The sequence below is a fragment of the Protopterus annectens genome, chromosome 9.part0 (assembly GCF_019279795.1).
Source record: "Protopterus annectens isolate FY-2018-M chromosome 9.part0, PAN1.0, whole genome shotgun sequence".
Classification (NCBI taxonomy): domain Eukaryota; kingdom Metazoa; phylum Chordata; order Ceratodontiformes; family Protopteridae; genus Protopterus; species Protopterus annectens.
This window is the reverse complement of record NC_056743.1, coordinates 612,799,094-612,819,857: the sequence shown is the minus strand read 5'-3', so window position 1 is coordinate 612,819,857 and position 20,764 is coordinate 612,799,094.

Sequence of the window (20,764 nt, the reverse complement as noted above, 5' to 3'; positions counted from 1 at the left end):
GATGCAAAGTAGTTTAGCATATACCAAGCAGATAGATAACTCAAAGCTGACTTCCAGAGCCAAAGGCACAAAACACACTAGCAGATGCTGAGGAGACAGACCAGTCATGGGTCACTTCTAGGTGAAAACAGAAAGGTGGATGCAAACTTAGAATGTTTGGTGGGTACGAACTTTGAAAGGATGTTTGGTGAGTGCACACTTAATGTTCAAGTGAGGATAAACAGTTCTAAGAATTCCACTTGTAACTCTTCTTTTGCACAGCTTTCACTGAAAGAAAAAGGCAGGCTATGAGGCAACTGATTTTGTGTCATCTAAAAATATGAGAATCAGTAGCCCTTTGTCCTATAATATTATACTGAGTCACTGAGCAGGACAACAATCTGATTGCAGACATTAGTCTCAGTATCATATACCTGATTTGTCTGTGGCTAAAGGCTGACATCATAAAGTTTGCCACCTTGCTGTAGGCTGCATTGGATGGTGATCCAGTGTCACATGGTATTGAATTAGATGAAGTGTTCATGAAGTCATGCTTAGAAAATGGAGAGGATCAGCAGCTCACAATATCTAATTTCAGGAATATTTAGGCTGTTTTTGGGTACTACAGTGTTTAGCTTTTTGAACAGGGATTGGTAATGAACATGGGAAGGAATACAGCCTTATCTGAGCGTTTAGCAATCCGATTCCTAAAACTTTTGGGGAGGACACAGTGCAGAGCCACCACCATGTGTCATTACTTACACGGTGAGAACTAGTGTTCCTTTTCCCTTGACTTCTGCTTTATGCTTTTCATATCCCAACTGCTTGATTTTTTTTCCATTTTGAAACTGTTTGGTATATTAGTAGACCTGGTAGTAGCAACTTGTGGGAGAACTGCTGTGAAACTAATGGAGGGGATGGCTATATTTTGATGGTCAGATCTTTGAGAGATAGGTGCGTTATACCATTGCAAAGGTTGTGGACAGTTGTGTAATGGATTCTTCCAGTTGGATCACATTAATAATTAATGCTCTTTTTGTGTAAAGTCCTAAGGGAGACTTCACCAAACATAAATAAAATCCAAAATATGTTACAGTTTATGTACAAACAGAGTTGAATGCCACTAATAATGCAAATCTTTCATTATAAAAAGGTGAAATAGAGGTTCAAGTAACCAAACATCTTTTAGAGTGATACATAGAAGCTGAGAATTCATTTGCTTCCTGTGAAGTAACTGCTTAAGGTTTATCAGACACATAAAAGTACTGACACTATTTCTCCTTCACCTAATACAAACAAACAGATAAACAAATAAATAAATAAGGTGGGTCAAAATGTTGACTTTAATCCAGTGATTACATTGACTGAAACAGGATTGTGAGTTAGAAATACTTAAGTGTCTTGACATGATGGTTGAATCAGGCACTCTTAAAACAGACATAACCTGCAATCTGGAGGTTTCAATCAGTGCTGAAACCATCACAAATTGTATTGTAGAAAGTGAAACAGAGTATCTTAAGGCAGTGCAAAATGATAAACAGAAAATAGAAGAAGGAGGTGGACATTAGGTGGACAGGGGAATGTAAGAGCAATCAGGACATAATGCAGGAAAATGATCAGTTGAGTAGGAAGCTAGCAAGTGAAAGGCAGAATACTGATAGTCACAGGTTGAAACTATCCCCATATTTAAGTAAAGTACTTATTGGTGATTCCCAACGGCAAGGTTTTAGAATGTTATACCAAGAATTAACCAAGAGCTAGTAACTGTAACTAACTAACCAACCAGGGTATAAGTTAGCAGATATTCATGATGTACTTTCAAAATCTTCCTCCTGAGAAAAAAAAATATGATTTTATATTTATCTGTCATGGAAGTCATGATGGGTGCTTATATCCTTGTCTAAATAATTATGAATTATTCACAAAATAAGAAAAAGTGAAGAAAAAGCATTTGAATTAACTTCACTGATAACCATGTCTTCTAATTGCTTATCAAAGTTCAGTAAATATATGGCGTTCAGGCTAACCAGTGCAGTACCTGAGGAAATGAATCCCAGTTGCAGTTATAGGGGAAAAGTAAATGTTCAGATATTATATATTTGTAAAGGATCACTATCATCTAGGTGGTAGGAGCAATGGGTTTTATGGCAGCCATCTTAGCAAGATTGTTATTGATTTTTTAGAAAGAAGGGTGGATAAGAGAATATGAAGATCAGGTAATCTGATAAAGGGACAAAGGATATCAGCTGTCTTATAATTAATGTGAGAGATATGAACAAAAATATTTGTAAATCAATCACTCTTTTAGGATAAAACAAATTTGATATTATTTGTGTTACATACAAATGGTATGGCAACTCATATGCTTCTATTTACAGTTTTAGAGGTTATGATAAACACAGAATTAAAAGGACTGGGGCAGGTATGTTGATGTACATCAAAGATATGATTACATCATCAGGCTGATTTTATTGACCACTCAACATTTAACACTAGAAACAATGAAAAACTTGTGAATGACTTATGCTGCTTCATTCAGGACAGGATTTTATTTTTTTTTCAATGACTTTAATGCACCAAACAATAACTGGGACTTAAGGCATGCCAGTGGAGGAACTGTGGAGAAATTAGTACCTCTGTGCCCCTTATTTAATTAAAAGCAGGTTGTTAATATTCCAACAGAGTGAGATAACATAATGTACTGCATACCTTTCTGTACTGCATATCTTTCTTAAAAATGTGAGACTATGTAACTATTTTTAAGTGATGTAAATTAATAAAATTATATATTTATGGGTGCATTTCATGGATGCAAACACTGGCTTAAAATGCTTATCTGAGGAAAAGTTATTTCATGAGCATGTAAGGTTACCTCAGTAACTATTTCAACCAAATTCCTGCTTTGCTAAAAAATATTTCACATAGCACTGTTGTGGATAGTTCTTAGCTGAAAGACAATATATAGTGCTGTATTCACATTGTGTAATATAGCTTATGTTATTTTTTTATTTGGTTGTGCTCTGATAATTTCCATTTGGTTATGTCTTAATAAGTTTCCTTCTGTTTACACATACTGCTGGAAAGGCACCTAACCAAGCCATTGCCAGCTATAGGAGCAGCTCCTTGAATCCAGACACCCATTGTGATTATTTGAATGTACTTGTGTCTATCAAGATATATCAGTACACCATGGTTTGGGGTGACTTTAAGTAACTGCCAGCTGTGTTGCTGAGTAGTGGTGAAGCTCACTTGCCCAAAGATTAGTCCACGTCCTTAACTTCAATGCTCTGGACCAGTGGCTTGTCATCCTCACAAGGAGAGCCAGTGTAGTGCATCACGTGTTTATCAATATGGGTGATCACTCCAACACCCCACTGTGAGGTCCTTCCTGGTGAGATCTGACCACAGATCAGTCTAATTAAAACTAAGTATCAGACCTACCCCCCTTGCAGAAAATTTATTTATTTTATTTTTTTTATTTTACATTTGTTGACCGGGCTAGTCTAACTGGATATATGTCCATTTTCAGTAGAGGCCCGGGGAGAAAAGTTCCAACTAGTGAAAGAACCAGTCTATAAATATACAAAAATTTTGAATACAGGTAAAATTCATACAAAAAATACTAAAAAAAACATTTTTCAAACTGATCACACATTTACAAGTATGTGGAAACAAAAATGCAAATTACTGGACTTAAATTAGTGCAGTTACTGAGGAGGTTACTAATAAATTGTTGAGTAAGGATAATAACTAACACTATACAGAATAGAACTTAAAATAAGAAAGGAAGATGTAAAGGAAGAAAAATAGAGGGTGGATGAGTACTTGTTAGAGTAGTAAGACAAGTTACGATTTTAAGAATAAAGTAGTAGATAGGATTATGATGGAGAGGTAGAGTTGTAGTTGTTAAGTTGGGATTATTACAGAGAAATGTAGGATATGATGAGTCAAGTAATTCGAGCAATGTTGGTCAATCGGGTTTAGTACAAGTGCACATCCAGTGTGAATAGGGGAAGGACTTGAGTTTAATTTTAAACTGAGAGACAGAGGGAAGTGAGGAAAGGTGAGAGAGAAGTAGGTTCCAGGTTTTTCCAACTGTGTTAGCAAATAGAGTGTCACCAGCTCTATTGTTTGATTTATTTATTTTTACAAGAACTTTTTGGGAAGATCTTAGGAATTTTAAGTTGTAGTAGGGGTGCATAAGGTTAGAAAGGATGGGTGTCTTGGTAGGTTGGTAAAGTATTTTGTGGGCGATGGTCAGTTGGTTAAGTTTGCGCTGCTGCTGTAATTCAAGCCAACCTAGAAGCTTTAGATTAATACAGTGGTGCGTTATGAAGGGTTTGCCTGTGGCAAACCTGGCTATGCTATTGTAGGAGTTTTCTAGTTTTTGAAGGATGTTCTTTGACAGATTTGTAAAAATAGGTGAGGCATAGAGAAGGGTAGAGATTAGATGGGAGTGGGCAATAGTTTTTCTCATTGTAGGAGTGAGGAAAGGCTTGATCCTATAAAGAGAACCTATTTTTTTATTAATAGTTTTCAATGTATTATTGATATGAGTGTCAAAGGTAAGGTTATTGTCAATGGTGATACCTAGCAGTTTGGTAGTAGGATCTTGGGATATGAGAGTACCATTGTTGGATGTTAGAGTGAAGTCAATAGAGGGAGATTTGCTGGTAGGTGTAAAAAGGAGAAGTTTAGTTTTTTTAGGATTTAATAGAAGACAGCGATTTGAGAACCAAATTTCAACAGAATTAAATACTTATTGCGTAAGGGTGTGGCTGAACAGATAAGAGTAGAGTCATCAGCGTACTGTATACATGTGGCTTGGGGAGTAACTAGGTGAAGGTCATTGATGAATATAGAAAACAGGAGAGGGCCCAGTATGGATCCCTGAGGGACACCAATATTAACTGGTAGGTGGGTAGAAAGAATGGAGTTCCAGAGCATTGCTTGATGTCTGTTATTTAAGTAGGACTGGAACCATTTTATGGCCAGCGTATCAAGTGACAGAGATTTAAGAATGTGTAAAAGTATGTTGTGATTTACCATGTCAAAAGCCTTAGACAGGTCAATGAAGAGTGCAGAGGAAAGCATGTTAAGGTTCCGTTTTTTGTTGATGGTGTCTGTAAAGGAAAGGAGGGCTGTAGTTGTGCTATGGGAAGGTCTGAAACCGTGTTGGGAGTTATTCAGGAGGAGGTGGTCTAATAATTGCCTATGGATACATCTTTCCATTATCTTAGATAAAGGAGAAAGTATGGCAATAGGGCGATAGTTGGAGAGTTCAGTGGAATCGCCACCTTTATGAAGGGGAATAATATAGGAGACTTTCCAAAGTTTGGGGATGTATCCTTCAGTAATGGTTCTATTGATGAGGATGGATATGGGGTAGGCAATAGATTTAGCAGCTAACTGTAAATATTCGGCGGGTAGTTGATCAGCAGAAGGTGTGCATGGTTTTAATTTTTGGATGAAGGTGAGAATAAATGCTGTTGGGACAGGTAGGAAGGAAAATGGAGGAGGGGTTAGAGTCAGAATTGGATACAGCTGCAATTAGAGGAGAAAGCGGACTGGCAAGAGTTTGAATAGCTTTTGTGAAAAAGGTATTAAAGGCATCAGCAGTCTGTTTAGGGTGATTTTTCTCAGTGCCTTGTGGGTTAGGTGTGATAGATTGGCCAGGATGTAATAGTTGATTGATACTAGTCCAGAACTTTTTTGGATTATTATGGTGGGTCTGCTGAGATTGAAGGAAATAGTTTTTTTTATCGGACAGTATGGCTTTTTTTGTCTCATTTCTCCGTTGTTTGTAGTATTGGTGATCTATAGGGTTTTTAGTTAAAAGCGACTTTTTCCAGTATTTATTTCTGAGATGGATTTTTTGCTTACTTTCTTTAGAAAGCCAAGGAGCAGATTTGGTTCTTATTCTGATAGAGCGGGCAGGGGCATGGTGGTTGAGTATGGCAAGGAAGTTAGCATTAAAGTAGTCAACTGCTTCATCAAGAGAAAGGTGTTTTAGGGGGGACCAATTACATGTTCTAAGTTCAAGTAGGAAAAGATCCAAGTTAAAGTTTTTCTTGGTTCTGATTGTCCTAAATGTGGGTTGAGTAGGATGATTGGTTTTGAGTCTGATGATGTAAGTTAGAAAGTGATCGCTTATTTTGCCTGGGAGGGTATCAGAGTTGTAGGTTTGGGGCTGATTATTAATGAGAATCCAATCTAAGATGCTTTCTTTCTTATTGGACTTGTTTATTCTAGTAGGGGATTTAATAGTTTGTGTAAACCCAGAGAGGTTAATATGACTAGTAGGAAAGTTGTTGTTGCAACAATTCCAATCAATGTTGAAATCGCCAAGGACTATGGTTTCTTGGGGGATGCTTTGAGATAACCAACAGAGGATGTCTTCAATAATAGAGATGTTATTACCTGGAGGAACATAGATACAAATAATATAGATAGATTTGACTGAGTTGATCTGAAGTTTGGAAATGAGTATCTCAGCATTGGATTCCTGAGGAGGTTTTTGGTTGAGTATAGTTAATTCCAAATCAGATTTGTAAAGAACTGCTACTCCGCCACCTTTCCTAGTTACGCGGTCTAGACGTAATATGTTATAACCAGGTGGGGTAATTTCATTATCTTTGGTTGAAGGTTTTAACCAAGTTTCAGTAAGACAAAATATATCAAAGGAGTATAGTTCCAAGAGAGCATGGATTTGTGTAATTTTATTATTAATGCTATGTGTATTGAGGTGAGCTATTAAGAGTGAGTTGGGTGTTATTTTGAGTAGGGGGGTGGTAGGGAGGATTGGGTAGTTAAGCTGAGTGGTAGAGGTGGTGGTTGGGCCAGGGTTTGGGTGAATATCACCATCCTTTAGGGAGAGGAGGAGTGTTAGATAACTAGAAGTAGTATATTTACTGAGAAGAAATGGATATCTTTTGGTAGAAGGGAAGTTATATCTAATGTGGGCTGTTCTATGGTATTTTGGTAGTAGATAGCTGGGTATGGAAGTAATGTTAAAGTGGTTAGTATCAAATGATGTAGCAGCACATGTGGATTGTTTAGTAGGGAAGAGAAAGTGTGAATATCCTGGTAGTTCATAGGAGGTAAGTAGGTATGCTAAAGTTAATGGTGGTAGAAAAGAGAGTAAGAGTAACTTCTGTAAGTGGCCTAGGGAGGAGGGTGTATTTATTGGCATGGTAGATATGGGTAATAACTATAGGTGAAGAGATAAAGTAGGTGTGATAGTGAAAGTGAATAGAGAGTGATTTGAAAGGAATAGGAAGTGGTGGAAGAAAAATGGTGGGAAAAGGAGGTGATTGATTAGCGGAGGTGTGATTGAAGTTGGTGGAATGGAGAAGGGGTGTGGTTTGTTAGGTATATGTGTAGGACCTGTGGGGGTGGGTGGAATTTGGGGTTAGGGTAGGGGAGCGGAGTGAGCCCGCAGGGCAAACTGAGCGGGTTAGAGCAAGTAAAAGAAGAGATCCAGAAACAATCAGAAAGCTGCAGATTGTTGTGGGGCACTAGTTAACTCTAGGTAAGTGGGAAGTTCTTTTGCAATAGGTGGGCTACAGGGGAGAGTTGAGTGGGGAGAGGGAATATAGGAAACAGAGGTGATAGTAGCAAGTAAGGGGAGGAGAAAGGATGAGCAGAGAAGGTAATAAGGGGTAGAAATACTAGAGAAGAGAGAAGGGGTATAACACAGGCCAATATGAGGAGCCACCTAGTGGACAACAACTAGATCACAGCAAGCTGACAAGTGGACAAAAGACAAGAAAATATATCCCAAGTCGTAATTTCAAGGGAGCGTAGGGTTTATAGTTGGGGGGCGAGGTGGGACTGGCTGCTGGGAACTGGGTTCAGGAGTGAGACTTTAAACAGATAGTACCTGTTTTGCTTTAATGATAACGAACAATTCAGTACACCTTTTGCACAGGGGAACAAACATACTTTCTTTACTCCTTTGCAGGGAAGGACTTAAGCACAGGACACAAGTTTCTTTGGGGATGCAGGTTAGATGGTAGGACTTTGGATGGGCGTCCTTATCAACCAGGTAGATAGGTTCTTAAGTTCTGAATGCAGGGAGGAGGATGACAGCTGTGAAGGTTAATGAGAAAAAAAACAGTTAAGTGAATGGGCAGCAGTGATTTCAGTATAGAGTATATACAGTTAAGGAAGGAATACAGAGGAAATACAGTGGAAAAATAAAATACATATAGCACATACATTTACTGGAATGGCAACAAACATTCAGGAAGACTAACAATAGCGAGGGCTAACATACTGGAGGTAGTCTACTATTTAGAAGTTAGGAGTATCTATACATTACTACTGTGAGTCACAATCAGTTTGTTTGGTAGAGACAGGCAATAAACATGTACAATCATCAATAGCAATTGTATAGACAGTTCTGTTGTACACCCACAAAGCTATTATTAGGTTGTAGGTGTGTATACAGGATGGTAGAAAAATAAACTGTAAATCAGCAATATAAAGCCATTCAGCTATTAATCTATGTATTCAAACCAGTCTCTTCAGTTCTCAGCAATAAATGGCTAACATAGTCAGTCTAATAATGATATGAATAGGGAAGGCAGTATTCAGTTGTACTATAAAAACCTCATATAAGTCAAACCCTGTTAAGTCTCTTCACAACTGAGTTTAAATAAAAGAGCAGGCTAGTTTATAGTAGTGTGGGTTTTAACAAGAAAAGTATGTGGACAGTACCACCAAAGGTTAGAAGGAGTCAGTCTAAGTAACGCTTAATGATAGCACTATGCTAGGGTATAGATTAGGTCTCAGGGTGCCATTCTGGGAGAGAGGTGTAAGCACACTCAGGTAGCAGAAATACTGATCAGAAAGGTGGGAGTCCAGTTGCGCTTTGGCAGGGAGAAAGAAAAAAAATAAGAATAATAAGAAAAAATACAGAAATATACTTCAACAAAACAATTTATTACCTCTTATGGGATGGTTTACATAGCTTGACTTAGATGGGAAGGCAAGTATGCTGAGGTCTACAATGATACTTTATGTAAGCAGCAGTACACGTGCATAGACCCAGCTGTACCTGACAAGAGGAAAATGAGCTCCTCATGGCACAGCAAATCTGCCTGGTGGACACCTGCCATTAGCAGGCTGTACAAAAAAAGGTGGACATTGCTATGTGACAGTTGAGGTGAGAGTGCCCCCTAAAATGGAGGCACAACCTCCTCAGTTAAAACAAGCATACAGTGTTGTTGTGACATAGTGCAGACACAGTATGTGACGAAATTAGCCTCTGCACAAAGCAGAACAACAACACACGGTGTTACATGTGTAACCTTACAGGAAAAGCCCAGATTGTCATATTTAATGATCCATATATAATGGGTCTGTACTCATAGCTGACCTATTGCCCCACATGTTCTGTGTCAACTTCACTCCCCTGCCCCACCACATGTGTCATATATCATTCCTACAACCTGTCCCATATCTTCCATATACACAAAGCATGTTTTAATTGGCACCTCTTTGGAGGATACACAACATCTATTGGACATACTAACATTTCAGGCAGCATCCTACATGGGATCCAACAAGGATTACTAACACCATTGGAAACTCCTTGCAATCATACCTTAACCACTGACTGCATCACAACTGACTGGACAATGGCAACTGTTATCCCCTTGCACAGAGGTGGTGCCTCCACCGACCACTGGAACTATAGACCTATTTGCCTGAGTAGCCATATCTGTATGCCCATGGGACAAATAATCATGGAGGTGATCAGCAAACATATGAACTCTACAAACAGTTGACTGTACTCAGTTTGGATTTCTGACAGGGAGCTCATGATTGTTAAACCTGGTGGATGTGTCCGAGGCAGTTACCAAGGACCCGGGTGAGGGGACATCAGGGCATACAACCCCCTGGACTTAGCCAAGCTGTGTGGCTCTATTCCCCCACTCAGGCATCATGGACAAAAGCACTCACTTAGGCATCCATGGTAATATCATTATAGGGGTCATTAAGTGGTTAACTGATGGAACACATACTCTAAATAGGGAAATCCACCTGCAATAGTTGATCTGTAAGCAGCAGTGTTCAACAGGTCTCAATCCTTGGTCCTCTACTGCTTGGAATACATTTAACCACAATACTTTATTTTATTATTTATTTTATTTTATTTTATTTTACATTTGTTAACTGGGATGGTCCAACTGGACACAGGTTCATTTTCAGCGGATGCCCAGGGAGAAAAGCTCCACAGTAAGTAAAATTTATACAATATGTTAAAATACAGTACACAGATACATTTCAAACAGTATTTTAAAATACAATATACAGCAGAAGACAATACAAGTGAAAACTGTTTGTGGCTGAAACATTGTCAGATACCTGCAAACTGTGAGCAGTCATAGAATCTGTGAATTATGTCAATATCCTACAAGAGGGTATTGATGAACAAATGCCTGTTGACATACTAATGGCCATAAACTCCATATAAATATAAATGTAGTATCATTTCCATTGGTAGCTCCTATGTTCCTGGTAAGTAGCACATCAGCAACAACATGTAATGTACATACTCACAGGTGATAGACCTGGGAGCACAGGCCTGGCCATACAGGTTTACACCTAATGTACCTGAGATCACCATGTATCCCCAGTGGTAAGATGGGAATCATATATCATAACTGATGGCACAGTCACCCGAAAATTTTCAGACTCATAACCTCCATGTACTCTTACCTCAGCATGCCAATATTTGCATGCAATGGCCATTTCATAATACACCTTTCCAAGCACTATGGCAGTTGCACACAACACAATGCTCCCTCACAAGGGAACTTCATATCTTCATTGTCTGTTCAATGGGGATCATCTAAAATCGCTGTCATTGTAGTCTGTGGTATATAGACTACTCAGAGGTGATCTCTGCCTTGTATATGGGGCAATGTGTGACCCGGCTTGTCTGGAAATACTGCATATCTGTAGGTGGCATGGTACACGGATTATTCTCTGTAAGGACATTAACCTGGTATGTGACATTAGTAATACATACTGGTGGGAGAGATCTGTTTAGCAGACTTTAACACACCTTTGAAACAGAAACCTACCTAATGGCAAACAGAGCACCTCATTGCACCTCATCAGATGTCATTTGTATGAATGGCTGGGTGACTATCATTTCACCACAGGGCTTCTCCCTGTGTCCCTCATAGCCAGGAGCAAGATGTGCTGATCATGGAACTAAGGGTAAAAACTTGGTTAGGATTGTGAGGGCTGTAGAGCCATTAGTTTACTAAAGTTGAAAGATCCTATGATTCCATAAGCTGATGTAAAATGCTCTAACAGCACACACACAAACCTGTCTATATTGAGAATAGCACTCACTTCCAATTACTGTTTCCAGGACATGACACAGCACAAACACACTGCAAGTTGGCTGCATATAGAGTAGAACACTTACCTATCTAATGGTATACACTACAGATCACAGTACGCAATGCACGTGCTGCACCTCAAGTCTAGTATTACTATCTCTTTAGGACATTTTATGCTTGATGACAACAGCAGACCTAGTCATGGTCAGGCATTTGGAGGCCCACATCACCTGCTAAAACAAAAATACTGCAAAATCCTACATCTTTTAAGTTACTGAGGTGATCATATTTATATCACACAGAGATACACATAATGACTGGCCTGGAGTGAGATCAGAACCCTTAACTATTTAGTTTTACATACTATAGATCACAATACTTATTGCACATGCCATAGCTTACATCTGATATCACAAAGACATCTGACATTTTTAAGGTAGATGACATCGGCAGGCCTTGTAGAAGAGGACAGTTTGAAAGATGGCTGCAACTTACAGGGCCTTAAAAGTGCAGAACCACTGCAGTTTGGTAGTCAGTGAGGGATTCTCAGTTGTTTTGCAAGGGGATACACACACACACACACACACACACACACACACACACACACACACACACACACACACACACACAGTGGCATAGAGTGAGATTAGAACACACTACCTATTTAGTCTTAAACTCTATTGTAATATTGTGTATTGTATTAGACAGTACTTATTGCACATGTCACAGCTTAAGTCTAACATTACAATGGCAGCTGGTAGTCTTAAGGTAAATGACATCAGCAGGCCTTGTAGAAGAGAGCAGTTGGAAGCTGGCAGCAACTTACAGGACCAAAAAGTGCAGAACTGTTGCAGTTTCAAAGTCAATGAGGGTTTCTCAGTTATTTTGCATTTAAACACACACACACACACAAACACACACACACACACACACACACACACACACGCATGCACACACATGCACATGCACACACACACACACACACACACACACACACACACACACACACACACACACACACACAGTGTTTTTGTTGGAAAATACAAAATTAATATTATGTGGCAGAAATGTGTTACAGGATCTTGCTAGGAGTATCTACAATGGTGCATTGGTGCTGTTGCTAACATGATAGGGCTATGAAGTGCGTAGCTTCCAGGCTGTGAGCATGGATCCCTATGCAAATGAGGTAGAGGGTAATCATGTCCGCATATTCCCTTTGTGTAGGCAGAGAGCCATGTTGGTGTTTACAAAGGAGGTAGCTGACATCAGGTTAGGGTGTTTTCAATGAATTCTAAGCTTATTTCAGCTTAGCTGTGCCTGTTTGCATGGCACACCAATGTTCTGAGCATGTTCATTCAGGGGTGTGTGTGCACTAACTTCTAAGTTTTGTTTACCTATGAGGTGTGTGTTTGCGTGAGGCGCCACAGTGCTGAGTGTATCTAATCAGTCTTAATCCCTGTGTAACTTAAACTAGGGCCATTAAATGATGTTAATTATATGTTAGGCAGGTGGAATGCATCATAGTTAGCCAATCATACATTCTGCACCTACAGCAGAGCTCTATAAAGTATGCATACCCTACAATCTGATTTTTCTCCAATAGTCTGGACCACTGAAGTACACAACTGGGAATTTTAACATGAGAGAATGCTAGGGACTACTTCAGGTCTGCTACATCTGTATGTGCTAGATGCTGAAGTCAATGCTGCTGCTGCTGACAATAGGACTAGACAGAGAAGGAGAAGAGTGTTCAGGCCCAGGGTAACCTTCCAGGAAGTACATGACCTGGAGATTGTAGAGTGCTACAGGGTGGACAGGGACATGCTACAAGACCTCACTGAGCTCTGCCACCCTCAACTCAGACCCAGAGCCAACAGAGGGGAACCCATCCTAGTGAAAACAAAGGTATGTGTTGCCCTTAGGATCCTAGCTACAGATACTTTCCAAAGACTATCTGGGGACATGATGGAGGTCTCACAAGCATCAGCATCTAGGGTACTCCACCAGTTCCTGGATGCCATGCTACCACATGCCACTGAGCACATTTCTTTTCCCCCTCATCCCTGAGGCAAGGGCCAGCAATATGCAACACTTCTACCATGTAGCACACTACCATGAGGTACTGGCTGCCATAGATTGCACTCATGTACACATCAAGGCACCACCTGTTGAGGAGTGTAGAATCTATGTCAACTACAAGGGGGTACAACTCCATCAACTGCCAGGTTGTGTGCAATGCCCAGGAGATTATCATGAATGTGTGGCACCCATGGCAGTTATCGTGACTCCCATATCTGGCACAGATCACAGCTGTACCAGATGTTTGCTAGGGAGGACATCCCACACAGCCATTTACTGAGATATGCTGGCTGCTCACTGGAAATGTGGATGATGACACTCATCAGAAATGTACACACACCCACAGAAGAATACCATAATGAGGCACGCACATGAACTAGGAACATCGTAGAGCATGTGCTTGGGCTTCTGATGTCATGGTTCCTGTGCCTCGATATATCTGGTGGAGCCCTGCAGTACTCTCCAGCCACATATGCACAAATGTTGATAGTATGTGCCATGCTACACAATATGATCCTATGGAAGCAGCTACAGCAGGATCAGCAATGGGAAGGGACACAGGGCCCCTCACCAGTACCTAGGTCACCATAGCCACAGTCACAGGAGGACTTGGAGGAGGGACCCCCTGATGATGCCCCTGTAGGCAGATGTATGTGTGCTCAGTATGCCCTGGCATTGGCTAAGAGACAATGCATAGCACATTCACTGACAACCTAGTGATCTAGGTACTGACACCTTACTCCTACTCACATACATATATTAAAATAGTTGATGCCAGGCAACCTACACAACCTGTACCCATCCATGTATGTGCTGTGTACTGCTTACATCAGATAGAGTCAGCCCTGCACTACAGTTCTGTCAACTGCTGCATTTGTAAGGTAAGTCTCTAACCTACACACTAACTAAAAGGATTACTATAATATAGTATTGTAAGTATGGACCTGATGCTGTTATGCAATGAAATACAGTGGGGTATTTGGACAGATGTAACATCCAGATGGGACTACAGATACCTAGTCCAATAGTATGTATTCCTTAATATTCACTAGGCATCATGGTTGAAATATTCATTACATCAGCCAAGGGAGATGTTAAACAGTGGGCTCACATGATATGTGGACTACTGTCTATCCCAGCAGATCATGTGCTGTTCTTCCCCAACCCCACAACACAGCAGTGTTCCCATATAACTGCTTTAACAGAAAATCAGCAATGGTATACCAGCGGACCAGGAAATCTCAGGGCTGTAACATAGAAATCGATCACACATTGTATGTCTCACAACGCAGGATAACAACATACATATTTATGCTGGTGATTGTGTGGTGAATGACTATTCTCTGTCTGGCAATCTGTGTGGCTCAGTGGGCTAGAGAAGCCAGCATGGGTGATGGTGTTGATGGTTCTAATCTGGAATTATTTACATCTTTTGCATGTAAGGTATTATTATGCTGGTGGTTTCATAGACCGTCAGTCTGTGTGTGGTGTAATATTTTGAACCTCAGTCACATATTAGTGACATCAGACAGCTGGGGAATGCCGTGGACAATTTGAATGAAGGGCAGTACTGCAGAAAGAGGGACAGATGTCAATGTCTATAACACACAAAGTCCTGGACTGGAGTACAGATAGGTGTGGCCTGGAGTCACACTAGAAGTACTGATAATCCCATTGGGCATGCTCATACACTTAGTTAAAATGAGCGTAGTTCTGTTTCCTCTTTATCAAAATGAACTATGTATAGATATGTCTATACCTACAGACATATAGGTATACATATCCATCTGTCACAATCTCTCGCCCACATACATAGTATATCTGTCTCTATGTAGTGTCAAACAAATATATATACCCATCTATATAGCTATATACATTAAACTAATACATAAACTCACCCCATATATCTACATAGCACATATACATATCATACACAGATCCAGCTGCATTTATATCTACATCCGTGGTATATACAGAAATATGTCTTTGGATGTTTGTATTGTCCTACATACCCTAATAATGGTGAGTAAATCTGCACTATCACACATCCATACTGTTGCTCAAAGGATCCAATGCAAGGGCACAACAGTACATAATTCACTTACTTACAGACACCTGTGCCTGCTGGATGTCACCACATAGACAAAAACAGATGAGTAGGTGGTGTAATGTACGTAATGTATAATGTTGCCAATGCACGCATGGACAGGGCACATTGTTCCTGCCCACAGGCTTGCCTATCTAAGTGCAAACCACCACACATGGCCATACTGGTAACTGTACACACATAGCTAGGATAATAGTTATCACACTGCTAGGATACTGGATGCAGATAACAGTATGAATCAATATCATGCTGCTGTTCAACACAAGCCTAGTGTGTGTAATCCACAAGTACTGTGCCTGCAATCATGTATATAGCAGATATAAGCTGCGGCATGTGCAATAAGTACTCTGCTCTATAGAGTGAAAGACTAGATAAGTAGTGGTTCTAGTCTCTCTCCAGGCTACTTAGTGTGTGTGTGTGTGCGTGTGTGTGTGTGTGTGTGTGTGTGTGTGTGTGTGTGTGTGTGTGTGTGAGTGTGTGTGTGTGTATATCCCCCAGCAAAACAACTGACATGCCCTTATGGGCTATCACCCTGCCATGCTTACACACTTTTTGGCCCTGGTGCTCTATAGTGTGTAAGAGCAAATAAGTGTATGTGTGTGTGTGTGTGTGTGTGTGTGTGTGTGTGTGTGTGTGTGTGTGTGTGTGTGTGTGTGTGTGTGTGTCTGTGTGTGTGTGTATGCCCCCACAATTCAACTGACATGCCCTAATGGGCTATCAACCTGCAATGCTTATGCACTTTTTGGCTCTGTAAGTTGCTGCTGGTGTCTTCTAGAAGGCCTGATGATGTCCTTTACCTTAAGACTATCAGCTGTCAGTGTAGTATCAGACTTAAGCCATGATGTGTGTGGTAAGTGCTATGCTCTATAGTGTGCAAAACTTGATAGGTAGGGTTCTCATCTCACCCCAGGCTACTTGGTGTACGTATGTCTATATGGCCTAAATAGGGTCACCTCAATAATGTAAAAATAGGTAGGGTTTTGCAGTATTCTAATTTTAGCGGGTGATGTGGTACCCTCAATGACTGACTACAACAAGGCCTACTGATGTCATCAAGCATTATATGTCATAAACTGATAGTGCTAGCAGACAGGAGGTGTGTTGTGTGTTACACATACTGTGATCTGCAGTGTGTACCATTACACAGCTAAATGTTCTAAGCTATATACAGCCAACTTCCACTATGTCTGTGCCTTGGCTTGTCCTGTATGCAGTAATTGGAGGTGGTGCTAGCCCCAGTGTAGCCATATTTGTGTGTGAGGCTGCTGGATCATTTTACATCATCTTATAGAACCACAGGATGTTTGAACTTCACTTGCATAATGGCCATATAGCCCTCACCATCCTACACAACATTTTACCTGTAGTTACAGGATCAGCACATATTGCCCCAGTCCAAGAGGGATACAGGCAGATGCCCTGTGGTGGGATGATGGTCGCCCAGCCAATCATGCAGATGGCAGATGCTGAGGTGCACTGAGATGCTCTGCTTGCCATCAGGCAGGGTTCTATTCTAAGGGTCTGTTTACGTCTGCTAGAAAAATCTCCCACACCAGCATGTATTACTCACCTCACATATGAGGTTAATGTCCTTACAGTGCTTTATCCATCTACTATGCCTCCTACAGATAGGCAGCATATGCAATCAAGCAGGGTCACACATTGTCCAGTATGCAAGACACAGATCACCTCTGAGTATTCTATATGCCTCAGGCTAAGATGACACTCATTTTAGATGATCCCCATAGAACACATACTGAAAACATGAGGTGTCCTTGTGAGGGACAATGCTGCTGTGCGCAAGTGCCAGTACTGCTTGGAAAGGTGCATTACCAAATGGCCATTGCACTCAGGAATTGGCATGCTGAGTGAAGAGTACTTGTAGGTTATGAGTATATCACTTACAGGTGTGACTGTGCCCTCAGCTATGCCATATAATTCCTGCCATACCACTGTAGAGACATGGTGATCTGAGGCACATGAGGTGTACACCTGTGTGACCAGGTCTGTGCGCCGAGTGGTTTCACCCCTGTGTATGTACAGCACATGTTGCGAGTGATGTGCTACTTACTAGGTAGACAGGTCTTACTGATGTAAATGATACCACATATAGATATGAATGGAGTTCATGGCCATTACTATGTCAACAGGCATGTGCTCAGCAATACTTCTTGCAGGGTAGTGATATAGCACTGAGACCCTATGAGTGCTCACAATTTGCAGGCATCAGCTAACATTGTTAGCCACAGTCAGTCAGTAGTCATGTGTATTGTGCTTACATGGCTTCCAAGCAGTGGAGGACCCAGGACTGCACCATGTTGAACACTGCTGCTTACAGATCAGCTATTGGAGGTGGATGTCCCTATGTTGACTATGTGTGCCATCAATGGGCCACTTAGTGACCCCTAAAATGACAGTATGGTGGCTGCCTAAGTGGGTGCTTTGTAAATGATGCCTGAGCGGGGGATATAGACAGATGACTTGGGTCAGTCTAGGGGGTTGTATGCCCTGATGTCCCCTCAGCCAAGTCCTGGATGGCTGCCTTGGACATGTCCACCACATGTAACAGTCATGCTCCCCCCGTCACACATACAAACTGTGTATAGTCAACTGTGTGTAGATCACAAATATGTGTGCTGATCAGCTCCATGATGATTGCCCCTACAGGCATACAGATAGGGATACTTAGACAAAGAGATCTGTGGTTATGTTGGTCCGAGGATCCGCCACCTCTGTGCAGAGGTATAACAGTTGCTGTTGTCCACTCAGCTGAGGTGCAGCCAGTGGTTTCAGTATGATTGCAAGGTTTTCCAAATGGAGTTGGTAAACCTTGTCAGATCACATGTGGGATGCAGCCCGGACATTAGCATGTGCAATAGATGCTGTGTATCCTCCACTGAGAGGCCAGTTAGGAACTGTTCTGTAAATATGGAAGTTATGTGAGAGATTGTAGGAATATCATGTATCACATGTATTGGGGACAGGGGAGTGTGGTTGACACTGACAGTGTGGGACTACATCTTAGCTATGAGTACAGACCTATCATGTGGCAGCATTATGTATGACTTCACCAACAATCTGGGCCTGTCCTTTGAGGTCACACATGTAACTGCACTGTGCGTTGTGTTTCTGCATTGTGTGGGTGGCTAATTTTGTCACATGCCATGTCTACACAACATCACAACAACACTATGTGCATCTTTTAGCTGAGAAGTCTGTGCCTCCATGTTAGGGATGCACACTCACCCCAACTGTCACACAGCACTGTCCACATGTTGTTGTACAGCTTGCTAATGGCAGGTGTCCACCAGTCAGGTTTGTAGTGCCATGATGATCCTGTGTCCCTCCTGTCATGTACAGCCAACTTCATGCAGTTGTAATGCTGCTGACAAAATGCACGAGTGTAGACCTCTGCATACTTGTTTGTTCCATCTGAAGGGGTAGGTGCAGTCAAGCTATGATAACCATTCACCAGGAGGTAATACATGGCTTTGTTGACATATATGTCTATATTGTCTGCAAGGGAGGAGTTTGTGCTGGTAGTTCTAAGGAGACTGATATGTGGGCAGATCCCACCAGGGTGGACCTCACATTGGAGGGGGTGTGGTGGACACCCATAGTGGTAAATGCATGGTGCAATATAGTGGCATGGGGATGTCATGGCACTGCTCCCTGGCATCGTAGGTATGGACCTGGACTACTCTTTGGGCAAGTGAGCCACAGCATGACTAATCAACACAGTGTATACATATTAAACTTCCCTAATGTGTTTGTGTGTGATCTATACAGACACCTTGCATGACTCCCTTCTTACAACATGCTGGAGGTAACTGCAATACATATATACACAGAGAACAACTAGCATGTAGTGCCAAGCGGTGTCCCCAGATGTCTGAGCCATGTCACCTGTAATGCCATGAGAGGAGTTTGCATGGATATGAGCACTAACACTGTCGTGCACCGACTGACACTGGACCACACACTGTTACTTTTGCTCAAGGCCAGAGCATGCCTACCTACTGTAACCGGCGGAGCCCATTGTCTGTTACACCATGCAATGTATAATGGAATTATGTCTCACTCCACCAACCATGGCCTGACAAGGAAGTGTTTGACAATAGTAGGCCATCAGGCCTTGCTGGAAACTGTGTATATTATGTACAGAGTGTTATGGCAGCCAGTGGATAGGCAAGTGTCTGGCCGTCATACTCTGGGAAGATAGCATTGGGAGACCTTTGCTGCAATGACACCACTCACCAGTGGAGTACACCATTCTTCATTATTGGTATACCCCTTTCTAGTCATTCCATCCCCGCAGTCACAGCCACTGTCAGTGACCTCTCTCTGAGTACATTAGCAGATGATTGCATATTAGGAGCTGTCATCAAATTCCACACAGAAGAAATAGATATCCAGGACGGCCTAAGACATACATTCAGTTGTAGTCTGAGCCACTGACAAAGACTACATGTCAACGACTGCACAATACTATCCTTTGGGAAGACATCCACCCTTGGAAAATATGGTAGAGTCTGGATACTACACACAGTTGAGCCAGTACACATGGAAATATGGACACAGAGAGTAATGTAGCTTTTTCCTTTCAATGGTCGTTCAGATGTGGGGATGCAGTGACTGTTGTACAACCTATACAGACAAGGTATGAGATGGAAATCCCAGACTGCCACTGCTATACTGCATGTGGCAGTCATCACACCTATCATTGTTTGCAATGGCACCCTTGCTATGTCATTACACAGGCATATCGTACAACTGTTGCAGCTACAAAGATTCCATGGTACACCAAGATACACAGTGTAGATAACATGTCCTATGGAGTCCAGGTCAAGACTGTACATATGTAGTCTGTCTCCTAAATGCTTTGGAGGGGATGTGTATGGCTCCAGACAGGGAGGTGTTGGATCCCATGTTGTACCCCCCTGTGCATTCATGAAAGGACTAACGTATTTCTCACCTGTTCTACATGGCTACAACATCACTGTGGTATACATAACACATGCTGGAGAGACAGGTATGTAACACAGACAGTACACCCTACATGAAACATGCCCCCCATGCATGTGATGCACACATCTGCTGAGACACACCACATGTTCAGATCACGCAATGGGATGCAGAACATGACAACCATAACTGGTGTTGGACAACCATCTGTACTGGACACAGGATATTTGTAGATGGGTCATCTCCAGCACCACAACTTGTAGCTGTCTTA